This window comes from Chamaea fasciata, unplaced genomic scaffold, assembly GCF_029207755.1.
Source record: "Chamaea fasciata isolate MVZ Bird 193981 ecotype frontalis unplaced genomic scaffold, bChaFas1.0.hap1 SCAF_46, whole genome shotgun sequence".
Classification (NCBI taxonomy): Eukaryota; Metazoa; Chordata; class Aves; order Passeriformes; family Sylviidae; genus Chamaea; species Chamaea fasciata.
This window is the reverse complement of record NW_027094131.1, coordinates 308368-324493: the sequence shown is the minus strand read 5'-3', so window position 1 is coordinate 324493 and position 16126 is coordinate 308368. Positions and strand designations below refer to the sequence as shown.

General features: G+C 54.1%; 1 pseudogene; it reads right to left on the bottom strand.

Annotated features, from left to right (window-relative positions):
• Nucleotides 1-1077: 1077 nt before the first annotated feature.
• On the bottom strand, nucleotides 1078-11069 carry LOC136304047 (zinc finger protein 850-like; annotated as a pseudogene).
• Between the last annotated feature and the right edge of the window lie 5057 nt (nucleotides 11070-16126).

Genomic DNA, 16126 nt, shown 5'->3' with positions numbered 1-16126 from the left:
CGTCTTCTCCTCCCGCTCCTGCTGCCGCGGCGCCTCTTCCTCCCTCCCTCCTCCTCCTCCCCCGGGCCTGGGCCCGGCCTGGGAGGGCGGGGCCAAGGAAAGGGGCGGGAACTTTGAAGGGAAAGGGGCGTGGCCAAGGGGACGCGCGGTCCTAAAACCGCCCGCTTTAACCTAAATTCACCAAAATGGGCCGAAAATCCACAGTAAATCCACCAGGTTCATCCTAAAATCACCCAAATAGGCCGAAGATACCCGGGACCGAGACCAAGACCGGGATAAGCACCCGAACCCACACCAGCACCAAGGCTGAGACCGACACCGCAACTGAGACCGGCCCCGCACAGGCACCGGCACTGGGACCGACACCGTAACCAGCACCGAGACTGGCGCTGATCCGAGACTGAGACCGAGCCCGGAAGCGGAACGGGGATCGGATTCGGAATCGCTCCGGGATCGCCGCGCTCGCTCCGGGGAGTTTTGGCCGCGCCCCCGGGCGGGACTGGGAGGGACCGAGCTGGGAGAGTCCGAGCTCCAGAAGGCTGAAAAGGACTCCTGCATTATTTGCAATGTGTCTCCCTCAGTATTTTACACAGACCAATCTGATTGGTGACAAAAAGACAAACCTCGTCAATCACATTGGTCAGACCAGAGGGACATCAAGAAGAAGTCCCTCCTAGGAAAAGGAATGAAAACCAAAGTTACAGTTCACAAAAACACTTCTCTTGTTCACAGAAAATTCCCGGGGAAAAGAATTTCACAAAACCAAAACATCTCCGGCATGAAACCAGGGCTACAATCCCTCTTGGCTTTTGGCATTCAAAGAGAAGGAAAAGAGAAAATAATTAAGGCAAAACAAAAGGAAAACCAGCCAGGTGCCTTCCCAACACAGAACACAGGGAATGTGGCTCACCAGGCCTCTACGGAACGTGGCTGCTTCAGGGGGGGGCTGGAGCTGGAGCAGAGCACGATGTTCTTCCTGCACTGGAGGCATGTCACGATCCGCTAATGCAAGCGGGGGTCGTGCTGGTTCCTTTGCTGATCTCAGAGTGCAAAAACAACACAGAGGGGGTTTCAGTATTCATCAAAACTAACGCACCTTTATTGAATGCCAACAGCAAATACGATAGAAGGATTTGAAAGGAAACAAAGGATAGAGAGAAAAGAGAAAGAGGGTGGGTAATAGCTACCAATGGAGAGACTAAATCCTCGTGGTCCTAAATCCTTGTGATCCGGCCGATAGATCCGTCTTCTTCCGTGGGAAGATCTCCAAGTCTTTGGTTTACTCAGGGGTCTTTATAGTCCTTTCCAAAGCCACAGGCAGTTGGCCAAAAGGTGGGGAGATCATTATGGTGTGTTCATTTTGGGAGAACTGAGAACAGGTACAGCCGTCACAAGTGCAGTGTAAATGAGAACAGGTACAGCTGTCAGCAACTGCAGGGTTAACCAGAACAGGTAAGTGCAGTCAATCCACCGTGATTTGCCCATTGTTTCTGCTCAGGCTCTGCTGTTCCCATGGGAATGCGTGCTGGCTTTTTCCATTGAACACACCTGCAGGCAACACTTGGCAAATGTCCCACCTCAGCCAGGCCACAACTCCTGCGCTGGGGTTTTAAAGTGATTTTTAGAGGTTTCAGTCCCTGTCCTTGATGATGTCGGTGGGGCAGATGAGGGATCTTCAGAGCGTCTCTTACTGGGCACTGGCAGGACTTCCCTTACCAGTGCCTCCGTTGGTGTCTGCCCAAGTGAGAGCTCCGTGAGAAGCTCTTCCCAACCTAGGGACACTCGTGGGGCACTCCCCGGTGTGGATGTGCCGGTGGGTGATGAGGGTGGACTTGTGCCTGAAGCCCTTCCCGCACTGGGGGCAGTGGAAGGGCCTCTCCTCTATGTGTGTCTGTTGATGTTCAAGCAGCAGGGTGCTGGTCAGAAACCCCTTCCCACACTGGAAACACTTGTAGGGCCTCTCCCCAGTGTGGATCTTCTGGTGGAACCTCAGGCTGCCGCTCTGCCTGAAGCCCTTTCCACATTCCTCACACTTGTACGGCCTTTCCCCAGTGTGAATGTTCTGGTGCTGGATCAGGTGTGCATTACGTCTGAAGCTCTTCCCACATTCCGCACACTCGTGGGGCCTCTCCCCAGTGTGGATGTGCCAGTGCTGGATGAGGTTGTAGTTGTTCCTAAAGCCCTTCCCACAGTCAGGGCAGCGGAACGGCCTCTCGTCTGTGTGTGTGCGCTGGTGCATGACGAGTTCAGAGCTGGTCTTAAACCTCTTCCCGCATTGATCACACTCATAGGGCCTCTCTCCAGTGTGGTTCATCTGGTGACGGATCAGGTGGGAGCTCAGCCTGAAGTCCTTCCCACATTCCTCACACTTATATGGCCTTTCCCCTGTGTGGATGTTCTGGTGGTGGATCAGATTCGCTCTCTCTGTGAAGCTCTTCCCACATTCTCCACACTTGTACGACCTCTCCCCAGTGTGGAACATCTGGTGGCGAAGCAAGTGGCTCCGCCGGCTGAAGTTCTTCCCACACTCGGAGCACTTGTGGGGCTTCTCCCCATCACGAAGCTGCTCATGGACCACCAGCTCTGAGCTCTGGCTCCATCTCTGGCTGTCTTCCCAGCCCGGCCTGGCTCTTTCCTCCTCACATCCTCGCCAGCTGCGTTTGCAGCCCCTCCTCCTCAGGGATCTCCGGCCCTTTTCCTCCCCGTTGCATTCCTGCGCCCTGGAGCCGCTCAAAACGGCCTCTGCCACGAGCTTCTGCCGCGGGGATTTGTCCTCCCTGCTCTCCATGCTCGGCTCCTTGTCTGGGGGAGGAAGGACAAGGAAAGGATGAGATTTGCATCTGTACCTCAGGGAAGGGGAAGGAGATCCCCCGTCTGCTCGGTGCCCGCTCTCCCCGGGCTGCTGGGAGTCCCAGGAACCCGAAAAGCTCCCCCCTCTTCTGTCTCCCCACCTATGGATACTGGGAGTGACTGCGCTCAAACTGGGACTGACTGGGCTCATACTGGGAGCAGCCACTGCTGGCATCAGGACCCCTGAACCCCTTTCCTGCCCATTCCCTAAACTCCAGCCCCATCAGCCCCCGCCGGGGTTCCGGCAATCCCAGGGGCTCTGCCGACACAGGGACCGCCCTCCCCCCAAAAACCCCACACACAGGGACCCCCCGGAATATTTGGGGCGAGCTCCCCCTCCCCGGGCACCTGCGGGATGGGGGCGATGATCCCGGCGGTGCCGCCAGTTCAGGGAGCGCTGGAGCCGCCGCTCCCTCCGCTCGTCTTCTCCTCCCGCTCCTGTTGCCGCTGCGCCTCTTCCTCCCTCCCTCCTCCTCCTCCCCCGGGCCCGGGCCCGGCCTGGGAGGGCGGGGCCAAGGAAAGGGCGGGAACTGGGAGGGGAAAGGGGCGGGGTCAGGGACAGGGCGGGAACTGGGGGAGAAGGGGCGGGGCCAAAGCAACACGCGGTCTTAAAAGGCCTCGGTTTGGCCTAAAAATCACTCAAATGGGCCTAAAATTGTCCAAATGGACCTATCATCCACTCTAAACCCAATCAGGTACAGACTCAAAACACCCAAAGAGCCCAAACATCCCCACAAAGTAGCCTAAAATCACACAAAGGGGCCTTAAATCCACCCTATATCCATATGGTTTGCCTTAATATCCACCAAATGGGGATAAAATCATCCAAATGGGTCTAAAACCAACCAGTGCAGCCTAAAATTGCCCAACGTGGTTTAAAACCCACACAAAATGGCCAAGAATCCCCTTAAATCTCCTAAAAGGCTGTAAAACCCTCCCTGAAAATACCTGGTGTGGTCTAAAATCAACAAAATGAACGTAAAGTCCACCCTAAAACCCAACAGATTTGGACTAAATTCACCCAAATGGGACTAAACACCAGCAAGATGGGTCTAAAAACCATCAAAGGGATCTAAAATCCACAGTAGAACTGCCCAGTTTATCTTAAAATCACTCAAATGGGATTAAACCCCACCAGATTTTGCATAAAATCAGACAAAGGGGCCAAAAATCCACACTAAAAGGCTCGAAAACCCACCCTAAGCCTGCCCAATTTGGCCGACAATCACACAAATGGGGCTAAAATCAACCAGAGAGATCTAAAATCCACCCTAAAAGCCACCAGATTTGGCCTAAAATCATCCAAAGGTGCCAAAATTTCACCCCTAAACCTGCCCAGTTTGACCAAAAATCACCCAAACGGGCCTAAATCTCCAAGACCAGGACCCAGACCAAGACCAAGATCAGCACCAGAACTGGCACCAGCACCAAGAGTGAGACCGACACCGGATCCGAGACTGGCTCCGAGAGCGGCACCGCTGCAGGACCGGGACCGGAACCGACAGCAGCACCCGCAGCGGCGCTGCACAGGCACCGGGACTGCGGCCGAGACCGGGACGGAAACCGGCACCAGAGCTGGCACTGGGAGCGCTCCGGGACCAAGACCGGCACTGGAACCAGCACTGGGACTGGGACCGCCCTGAGACCGGGACTGAAACCGGCAAAAAATGGCTCAGAAGTCACCAAAAACGCCCCTAAAGAGACAAAAAATGCCTGAAAAGTGACAGAAAGTGGCTCAAAGTTGGCCCAAATATGACCAAAAATTGACTAGAAATGCCCCCAAAATTAAAAAATATGGCTCAAAATGACACAAAATGGCCAAAAATGTGAACAAAAATCACCTCAAATGTCCCCAAAATGACTCAAAATTTCCCCAAATTACCCAATATAACAGAAATGGCACAAAGGTGGCCAAAACGGAACAAACGTAACCAAAAATGACCCAAGATTGACAGAAAAAAAAGCTCTTGGAAATAGAATAAAAAAGCCAAAATACTTTAAAAAATACATGAAAAAATCCTTGAAATGGCTCAAAAAAAAAAAAGAAAAAAAACCAACCTGAAAATGCTGCCAAAAATTCCAGTAATGTTTCCAAATCTTTCCCAGACTACCCAGAATTTCCCAAATTCCCAAAAATTCCCCAGGAAATTCACCCAAATTCCATCAAAAATCACCCAGAAAATGAAAAAAAACCCCAAACCAAACAAACCCTTAAAATGCTCAGAAATATTTTAAAAATCCCACAAAACTCCCCAAAAATTCCCTAAAAACTCCCCAACTTCTCAGATTTCTCAAAATTCCCAACATATTCCCCAAGCCCCCAAATATCAACAGGAAGCACTCTAAAAATGTGAAAACACCACGCCAAAAGTTCCTAAAAATACTTTAAAAATCCCAGAAAATACCCCAAAAGTCCCCCCAAATCCCAAAAGTATTCCCCAAATATTCCCCAAAGTTCCACAACACCACAGAATTCCTGAAATCCTTGAAAATTACCAGAAATTCCTACACGTGCTCTCGATGAAGTGGTGCAGCAGGCAAGACTTCCTTGTGCCGGTGCGGCCAATCACCAAGAATTCCCAGAACTTCTCACATTTGGATCCAAAATTCTCCAAAATGTCCTCTAGAGAGCCCAAAAGTCCCAAGTTTGGACCCAGAATCTCCTCTGGGGACCCCAAAACTCCTGGAAATCCCCTCTAGAGATCCAAAAATTCCCACACGTGGACCCAAACTTCACCAAATTCCTGCATTTGGATCCAAAATTCTCCTGAAATTCCCCCCAAATTCCCAACAGAGACACCAAAATTCAAAAAAGTTCCCAATTGAAAACCCAAAATTGCCCCATTTGGACCTCTAAATTTCCAAGAACTCCCTGTACAGAGCCCAAAATTCTTTTTAAGGATCCCAAAATGTCCCTATAGAGATCCCGAGAACACCCCCAAACCCTCTATACACGCCCCCAGACCCCTATAGAAGCCCTATAGACCCCCCCCTAAATCCCCAATAGGAACCCCACAAGCTGCTCCCAAATCCCCTATAGGACCCTCCCCCCCAGCCCCTTTTAGGAAGCCCCAAGCCCTCCCCAAATCCGCTGCAGAGACCCTGAGATCCCCTAAATGGACCCTCAGACCCCTTCCAGGGACCCCCAGGCCCTCCCAAAATCCCCTAGGGAGACCCCCAGATCCCCCAGAGAGACCCCCAGGCCACGCTGAACCCTCTCGAGATCCCCTATATATCCCCTGGAGCCCCCTCAGAGCCCCTTTGGGGACCCTCAGCCCGCCCCAAAACCCCACACAGGGACCCACGGACACCCCCACACCTCCCCGGAGCCGCTACAGGCTCCCCCAGATCCCCGACAGATCCCCCAAGCCCCGGAAAGGCCACCCAGACCCCAATAATCCCCAAAAGAGACCCCCAGAGCCCCGGACTTAGGGACGCCCCGAGCCCCTTTACGGACCCCTACGGACCCTCTATAGACCCCTCAGACCCCTATGGAGCCCCTATGGAGCCCCTATAGCCCCCCAAACCCCCTTTAGGGACGCCCAGACCGCCCTAAATCCCCTATGGACCCCCTTAAACCCCTTACAGACCACCCACTAAACCCCCTAAAGACACCCCCAGGTCCCCTTATAGACCCCTAGAGATCCCCTATAGATCCCCTAGAGATCCCCTATAGATCCCCCATTGCCCCACCGTAGGTCTCGGACACGCCGGAGCCGGCGCGGGGCACAGGGAGCAAAGATGGCGGCGCCCGGGAGAGCCACTTCTGGGTCATCTGCGCATGCGCTGGACGGAACGCGCCAGATGGGCGGGGGCCCAAGGGAAAAGAGGCGTGGCCAATGAAAGGGCGGGGAACGAATGGAACGAGGCGGGGTCAGAGAAAGGGCGGGAACTGGGAGGGGAAAGGGGCGCGGCCAAGGGGACGCGCGGTCCTAAAACCGCCGGGTTTGCCCTGAAATCACCCAAAATGCACCTAAAATTCTCCAAAGGTGCCTAAATTCCACCCTAAACCCGATCAGGTTTGGCTTTAAATCAGCCAAATGAGACTAAAATCCCCACAAGGTAGCTTAAAATAACACAAAGAGCCCTAAAATTCACCCTAAATCTACATGGTTTGGCCTAAAATCAGCCAAATGGGGTTAAAATAATCCGAAGGTCTCTTAAATTCAATCAAGGGGCCTAAAATTGAACAAACTAGTTTAAAACCAACACAAAATGGCCTGAAATCACTCTTAAATCTCCCAAATGAGTGTGAAATCCACCATGAAAGTAGCTGGTTTGGCCTAAAATCACCCAAAGGGGACTAAAATCACTCAATGTGGCCTGAAAGCCACACAAAAGGACCTAAAATCACCAGAGGAGGACTTTGTTTGACCTAAAATTACCAAAGAGGCTGAAAATCCACACATAAGGGCCAAAAATAACCAAAAAAGAGGCCTAAAATCTCCCATGCACACCTAAGATCCACCCATATGGGGCTAAAATAATTCAAAGGGACCTAAAATCCACCAAAAATTGCCCAGTTTATCGTAAAATCACCCAAATGAACCTAAACCAGACCCAAATGGGCCTAATATCATCCAAAGGGGTCTAAAATTCTCCCTAAAGCCCACCAGATTTGGCCCAGAATCACCCAAAGGTATCTAAAATCCACCCTGAAAGGCTGGAAATCACTCCAAGGGATCTAAAACCCAGCCTAAACCTGCCCAGTTTGGCCTAAAGTCACCCAAATGAATCTAAAATCTCTGGGACTAGGACAAAGACCAAGTTCAGCACCAGAACCGGCACCAGCACCACAACTGAGACTGACACCAGAAACGAGACTGGCACCGCTCCAGGACCTCCTCTGGGACTGAGACCAACATCAAAACTGGCACCAGAACTGGTACTGGGACCAAGACTGAGACCAAGACCGACGCTGGAACTGGCACCAGGACCGGTTCAGAACCGGGACCAGCATTGGCACCAGGAGCGCTCCAGGACTGCTCCAGGACTGTGGCCAGAACCGAGATCGGGAACATTCCAGGACTGAGACCAGGACAGGCACCGGAACCAGCACTGAGACTGGCATGGCTCCAGGACCGAGACTGGGATTGGCACTGGGAGCACTCCAGGACCAAGACCGGCACTGGCTCCAGTACCGGGACCGCTTGGAGACTGAGACCGAGATCAAGACCGAGACCAAAACTGGAAACAGATCCGGCACCCGCACCGAGACTGGCAGCGCTCTGGGACCAAGACTGAGACTGGAACCGGCACCAGTCCAGGATAGAGGTTGATACCAGGATGAGAATGAGCCCTGAGAGTGCTCCAGGACTGCTCCAAGACTGAGACTGCGACCGGGACCGAGATCGGCACCGGGAGTGCTCTGGGATTGCGACTGAGATGGGGGATCGGATCTGGAATTGCTCAGGAATTGGCTCCACGATAGCTCTGCGACCGCCGTGTTCGCTCCGGGGAGGTTTGGCTAGGCCCCTGGGCAGGACATGGAGGGACCCTCGAGTTTGGGAGGGACGAGAAGGGACAGGGAGGAACTGGGTGGGGCTGGACCGCCTCGGTTGGCATCATTCCTGTGCAGCCATCCTGGTCCATGTGGTTGCAGTTGGTACGATTCCAGTCTCAATGGTTCTGATCCAGATGGTCCCAGCCTGTAAAATTCCAGTCCGTGTGGTACTAGACTGTACAATCCCAGCCCGTACAATCCCACTCTACAAGGTCCTAATCCGCATGATCCCAGTCTGGATGCTCCTCATCCAGACGGTCCCAATCTGTGCAGGCCCAGTCTGTAGGATCCCAGTCTGTAGGGTCCTGCATGGCACACACTCCAAGGCTCTGGAATTCCAGTTCCCAGACAGGAAAAGATCTTCCTGCCTTTGAAGGCAAAGCTCTGAAGAAGGGGCCAAAAGCCAAGGGCAGCAAGATCCTACAGTCACATTTCACTGCCAGCCCCCAGAACTTCATGCTTGTTGGAGCTCCTGCATTGGGAATTCAGTTTCAGGGCAGGGTTTTTGGTGGGAGCTGCCCTGGCTCAAGGGAGACACTGAGAGACAGAGCAGGCAGAGAGAGGCAGGAGAGAAAGGAGGACACAAACACAATCAGCTGAGAAGGTGGCACTCTGAAAACAGAACTGCAACTGACTGGAAATGAATGCCACAGGAATCAAGAAGTCTCCAAGTTTTATTTACTATCCAACCATATCCCACCCAGCCAGCCCCACACAATCCTGATCCCACCGCTCCAAATTTGGATCCCACTTCTCCCAATCTCTTTCCCACCCCACCTCACCCTAGTGGCTGTGTAATCGAGTAAGTTTGGCGTGGGATTAAATTTTTCTTTGGTGGGAACAAGCCATTTTGAGGTGGGACTGAGACCTTAAGGGTTAAGACTGAGTTGTTCTCAGTGGGATTGTAGTGCTTTTAAGCTCACAGATGGACCCTTCCAGGCTTCTAGAGCACAAAGAGAGGGAGAAGAGAAAAAAATTAAGGCAAAAACAAAACGATAACCAGGCAGGTGTCTTCCCAACATGGATTACAGGGAATGTGGGTCACCAGGGCTCTACCCAACAAGGATCCTCCAGTGGGGGATGGCGTTGGAGCAGTGCACGAAGCCGTTCCCACACTGGACACACTGGCAGGGCTTCCCTTACCGGTGTCTCCGTTGGTGTTGGGTCAAGTGAGAGCTCTGTGAGAAGCTCTTCCCACACTGGGGACACTCATAGGGCCTCTCCCCAGTGTGGATGCGCCGGTGGGTGGCGAGGTTGGAGTTGTGCTTGAAGCCCTTCCCACAGACTGGGCAGCGGAAGGGCCTCTCCTCTGTGTGAATCCGCTGATGTACAAGGAGGTGGGTGCTGATCCGAAACCCCTTCCCACAGTCGGAACACTTGTAGGGCCTCTCCCCAGTGTGGATCTTTTGGTGGACTCGAAGGGTGCCTCTGTGCCTGAAGCCCTTCTCACATTCTTCACACTTGTATGGCCTTTCCCCAGTATGGATGTTCTGGTGCTGGATCAGGAGGGTGCTTCGGCTGAAGCTCTTCCCACATTCCCCACACTCGTAGGGTCGTTCCCCGGTGTGGGTCCTCTGGTGGCAGATCAGGCTTGAGCTCTGGCTGAAGCTCATCCCACATTCCTCACACTTGTGGGGCCTCTCCCCGCTGTGGATGCGCTGGTGGATGACAAGTGTGCAGTTTTGTCTGAAGCCCTTTCCACAGTCGGGGCAGCGGAAGGGCCTCTCCTCCCGGTGTGTGCGCTGGTGTACAAGAAGACGGGAGCTGGTCTGAAACCTCTTCTTGCATTGATCACACTCATAGGGCCTCTCCCCAGTGTGGATCATCTGGTGCTGGATCAAGAAGGACCTGTGGCTGAAGCTCTTCCCACACTCGGAGCACTTGTGGGGCTTCTCCCCATCACGAAGCTGCTCGTGGACCACCAGCTCTGAGCTCTGGCTCCATCTCCGGCCGCCTTCCCGGCCCGGCCTGGCTCTTTCCTCCTCACATCCTCGCCAGCTGTGTTTGCAGCCCCTCCTCCTCAGGGATCTCCGGCCCTTTTCCTCCCCGTTGCATTCCTGCGCCGTGGAGCCGCTCAAAACGGCCTCTGCCACGAGCTTCTGCCGCGGGGATTTGTCTTCCCTGCTCTCCATGCTCGGCTCCCTGTCTGGGGGAGGAAGGACAAGGACAGGATGGGATTTGCCTCCGTGTCACAGGGAAGGGGAAGGAGATCCCCCGTCTGCTCGGTGCCCGCCCTCCCCGGGCTGCGGCGAGTCCCAGGAACCCGAAAAGCTCCCCCCTCTTCTGTCTCCCACCTACGGATACTGGGAGTGACCGGGCTTACACTGGGAGCAGCCACTGCCGGCATCAGGATCCCCGAGCCCCTTTCCCGGCCATCCCGCCTCTCCAGCCCCATCAGCCCCCGCCGGGGTTCCGGCAACCCCAGGGGCTCTGCCCACACCGGGAACCTCCAGAAATAGTTCCCGGGGAGCCCCCGATGTTCTCCCTGAGGGGCATCTGCTGCTTGGCTTTGGAGCCCTGCAAACTCCAAACATCCCCCCCCCCCCCCCAAAACCCCAAACCCAGGGACCCCCCGGGATATTTGGGGCGAGCTCCCCCTCCCCGGGCACCTGCGGGATGTGGGGCGATGATCCCGGCGGTGCCGCCCGTTCAGGGAGCGCTGGAGCCGCCGCTCCCTCCGCTCGTCTTCTCCTCCCGCTCCTGCTGCCGCTGCGCCTCTTCCTCCCTCCCTCCTCCTCCTCCCCCGGGCCCGGGCCCGGCCTGCGAGGGCGGGGCCAAGGAAAGGGCGGGAACTGGGAGGGGAAAGGGGCGGGGCCAAGGGGACGCGCGGTCCTAAAAGGGCCTCGTGTGGAATAAAATCATCCAAAAGAACTTAAAATTTTCCAAAGGGCCTAAAATCCACCTTAAATCCGATCAGATTTGGCCCAGATCACCCAAATTGACCTAAAATCCCTACAAAGTGGCTTCAAATCACACAAAGGGCCCTAAAATCTACCCTAAATCCACATGGTTTGGCAAAAAATCAGGCAAATGGAGTTAAAATCATCCAAAGGGGTCTGAAATCCAACCATAACGGCCGAAAATTGCTCATAATAGTTTAAAACCCAGGCAAAATTGTCTCAAATTACCCTTATTTTTCCAAATAGGCATCAAATCCACCATGAAAGTATCTAGGTTTGCCTAAAATGATGCAACAGGATCTAAAATGCACCCTAAATCTCACTAGATTGTAGTGGTTTTGGTTCACTAATCTCAGTCACGGCACCATTTATGTGGTGGTTTCATGTTCGCTGAATTTTGTTTGCCAACACTGAGATAGGATTTTGGGGAAAAAAAGGCAAAACAGGCCCCAACTAAAGGTAAACATAGATTTTATTAACACACACTAAGAGAAGCAAAGGAAAAGGGAAAAAATACAAATGAACTTCTAAACCAACCCTTTCTCCCAACAGAAACTCTTCATTTTCTACAAACAACGTAAAGAGGCAAAACTCGGAATTCCAGATCAGTACCACTTATAAAAAACAGTCATTCATTCAGTCTTTAAGAGACAGAAGTCTCTCCTGTTGTTTTGGTAACTTTCCACAAGAGAAACCGTCTGCTTGTGGCTTCTAAACACAAAAGCAGCCCACCCAGGAGATTCTGCACTTGTGGAACCTCCCATATTCACGTAGCCTTTCCTGTGACCACACATATGGGCCGCAGGCCCACAGATATTGGGGTGTCACCTTCTAAAAATGAGCGACCTCAAAGGCAAAGGATTCTTCAACTCAGGGAACAGAGAAGTCTCACTTCTTCGCTGGCAGAGGGCTTCTTCTCATCTCTCTTTGCTCAAACCTCTCATGGGATCACAGGATCACAGCTACTAATTCAATATTCACTCAGTCCATCACAGATACCTTTGGTCAAATCCACACATCATCTCCCCAATTTGTATTGTCCACAATTTAAAGGAATACTTTGGCATATTCATACTCAGGCAATTTGTCATCTCTCCCACTGAAGAAGTCAGTCTTTGTTTACTGACTTAGATATCTTCATATTGTGCCTTTACATGTCCCCAATTTGGCCTTTTCTCTCATCTCTGACAAGGGTTAGAGTTTAACAAAGTCTCAATCTCTATCAGGAAAGAGTTAAAGCTTGCCCAGACCTGCGGTGACCATCCCAAAGATTCCAAAGCCGTGCTAGGGTGGGGGGAAGAAGGATCCCATCCTGCCCTTGACCAGACAGAAGAGGAAAAGGCCTGAGTCACCTGGGATCTCTGATTTAGGCCTGGGCTGTCCAGAGGTGTGGACAACACTTGTATTGGTCAGCCAGAGTCCATCCCCAGCCTCACATCCATGCTAAACAACCACAGGGCAGAGCATGAAGCTCTTCCTGCACTGGGGGCACGGGCAGGGCATCCCTTACTGGTGCTTTTGTTGGTGTTGGGTCAAGACTGATCTGTGTGAGAAGCTCTTCCCACTCCGGGAACACTCGTAGGGCCTCTCCCTGGTGTGGATGCGCCAGTGGGTGATGAGGGGAGAATTGCGGATGAAGCCCTTCCCGCAGTCAGAAGGGCCTCTCTTCTCTGTGAATCTGCTGATGCACAAAGAGCTGGGTGCTGGACAGAAGCCCCTTCTCACACTGGGAACACTCATAGGGCCTCTCCCCAGTGTGGATTTTTGGTGGACATTCAGGTTGGGTCTGTGCCTGAAGCCCTTCCCACATTCCGCACACCTGTATGGCCTTTCCCCAGTGTGGATGTTCTGGTTCTGGATTAGGGTGGCTGTCTGGCTGAATCTCTTTCCACATTCCCCACAGTTGTGAGACCTCTCCCTGCTGTGGATGCACCACTGCCTGTAAAGGTGGGAGGTCCGCTTGAAGCCCTTCCCACAGTCGGGGCGGCGGAAGGGCCTCTCCTCTGCATGCGTATGATGTTGTACAAGGAGACAAGAACTGGTCTGAAACCTCTTCCTGCACTGATCACACTCGTAGGGCCAGTCCCCAGTGTGGTTCATCTGGTGACGGATCAGGAGGGATCTTTGGCTGAAGCTCTTCCCACAGTCCCCACACTCATAGTGCCGTTCTCCTCTGTGGATCCTCTGGTGGCAGATCAGGTTGGACCTCTGGCTGAAGCTCTTCCCACACTCAGAGCACTTGTGGGGTTTCTCCCCATCAGGACACCTCTCATGGACCACCAGCTCTGAGCTCTGGCTCCATCTCTTTCCCAGCCCGGCCTGGCTCTTTCCTCCTCACATCCGCCAGCTGCGTTTGCAGCCCCTCCTCCTCAGGGATCTCCAGCCCTTTTCCGCCCCGTTGCATTCCTGCGCCGTGGAGCCGCTCAAAACGGCCTCTGCCACGAACTTCTGCTGTGGGGATTTGTCCGGCTCCTTGTCTGGGGGAGTAAGGGCAAGGAGAGGATGGGATTTGCCTCCGTGCCAGTGGGAAAGGGAAGGAGATCCCCCGTCTGCTTGGTGCCTGCCCTTCCCGGGCTGCTGGGAGCCCCAGGAACCCGAAAAGCTCCCCCCTCTTCTGTCTCCCCACCTACGGTTACTGGGAATGACTGGGCTTACATTAGGTATGTCCAGGAGACTGGATGATACGGGGGTGCCCACTGGGCTCATACTGGGAGCAACCACTTCTGGCACTGGGAACCCTTAACCCCTTTCCCGGCCATCCTGCCCCTCCAGCTCCAGCATACCCCATTCGGGTCCCGGCAATCCCAAGGATCCCCCCCTCTCGGGGTCCCCACTTTGCGGTTCTGGGCTCTCCTCTCTGGAGTCCCGCTCAGGGAAGCCATGGCTCTCCCGGGCTCCCCAAACTCAGTGTCCCCCCGGCCCCGCTGGTCCTGCGCGCTCCCCACATGGCCCCGGCAGAGCTCGGAGGGCCCGGCCCGGGAAGCCCAGCCACCACTCAGGGGGGACCCGCATTCCCCTGACTCGGCCGAGGCTCTGTCGACACCGGGACATCCCAGAAACACCACCCGAGGAGCCCCCGATGCCCCCCGACGGGCATCTGTGGCTCGGCTTTGGAGCCCTGCAAGCTCCAAACATCCCCTCAAAAAACCCCAAACCCCGGGAACCCCCCGGGATATTTGGGGTGAGCTTCCCCCTCCCTGGGTGTTGTGGTGTGTTTCTGATTCCTCTCCATTTCCCTCAGAGCTGGTTTAGCCCTTAATGTTCCCGCCATCTCTCTTGCCCATCAAATTAAACCGACCCTTAGTTCCAGACCCTTCCCTGTCAATTCCTAGATATGCCAACCCCTCACCTATCCATCAAAGTTTGCCCATCTCTCTTTGTCCACAATGTTCTGTTCTTCGGCGCCTGATGGGTACTTTGACTTTGTATCCTCCCCTTTGTGTATCCTATTGGTTATGATTTTCTATTCCACCCCTTGCGTTCCCCGCCCACAGTGATCCCATTGGTTGTTTTGTTCCACCCACTGTACCACCCGTTGTTTAAAAGCTGCTGCACAGCACTGTCTGCTGTTCTTCTCTCCCTGACCCCCTTCAATAATAAACCCGTTGGAACCTCATAGAGAGAGCCTCCCTTGCACACCTTTGCCCAGGTCCACATCGGCATCTCCTTGTTCGGCCTGGGGCTGAACACCCCAAAGGTTCAGTGTTGGCACCACTAGTGCTCTGCTGTTCCCCATGCTCGCTGGTCTGCTCCTGGCGCTGGCTGGAACCTTGGAAAACTCAGTAGAGCAAACCGATACCCGGGCACCTGCGGGATGGGGGGCGATGATCCCGGCGGTGCCGCCAGTTCAGGGAGCGCTGGAGCCGCCGCTCCCTCCGCTCGTCTTCTCCTCCCGCTCCTGCTGCCGCTGCGCCTCTTCCTCTCTCCCTCCTCCTCCTGTCCCCTCCTCCTCCCCTCCTCCTCCCCCGCTCCGGACCCCGGCCTGGGAGGGCGGGGCCAAGGAAAGGGCGGGAACTGTGTGGAGAAAGGGGCGGGGTCAGGAACAGGGCGGGAATTATGAGGGGAATGGGCGTGGCCAAGGGGACGTGCTCTCCTAAACCGGCCAAGTTTGGTCTAGAATCGCCCAAAGAGGCCTAAAATTTCCCAAACTGGTTAAAAACCCACATAAAATAGCCTAAAATCACCCTTAAATCTCCCCAAAAAACTGTAAAATTCACCCTGAAATTACCTGGTTTGGCTTAAAATCACACAAAGGCACCGAAAGTCCATCCTAAAATCCACCATGTTTGGTCTAAAATCGTCCAAACGGGCCTAGACCTCACCCTAATGGGACTACAATTATCCAAAGTGATCTAAAATCCACCCTAAAACCCACTGGATTTGTCCAAAACTGACACCGACACTGCTCTGGAAGCAGGGCCAACACTGGGACCAGAACCAACAGCAGAACTGAGACTCGTACTGCACAGGGACTGGGACGGGGACCAAGACCGAGACCGAGACCAGCAGCAAGACCGAGACCGAGACTGAGACCAGCACCAGATTTCTGGGTCAGAACCATAGAGACTGGGATCATACAATCTGGGATCATATGGATGGGGATGGCTGCACTGGAATGATGTGAACTGAGGTCGTCCTGCCTGGCCCAGAGGTCCTTCACAGTCCCTCCGAGTCCCACCCAGGGCACGGCCAAAACTCCCTGGAATGAACGTGGCGGTCCCAGAGCAATCCTGGAGGTGATTCTGGAGTGATTCTGGGTCCGATTCCCGTCCTGGTTCTGGCCTTGGTCTCAGTCTTGGTCCCGGAGTGCTGATTCCAGTCCCAGTGTCGATCTCGATCCCGGAGCGGTGCCAGTCTCGGTGCCAGTGCCGGT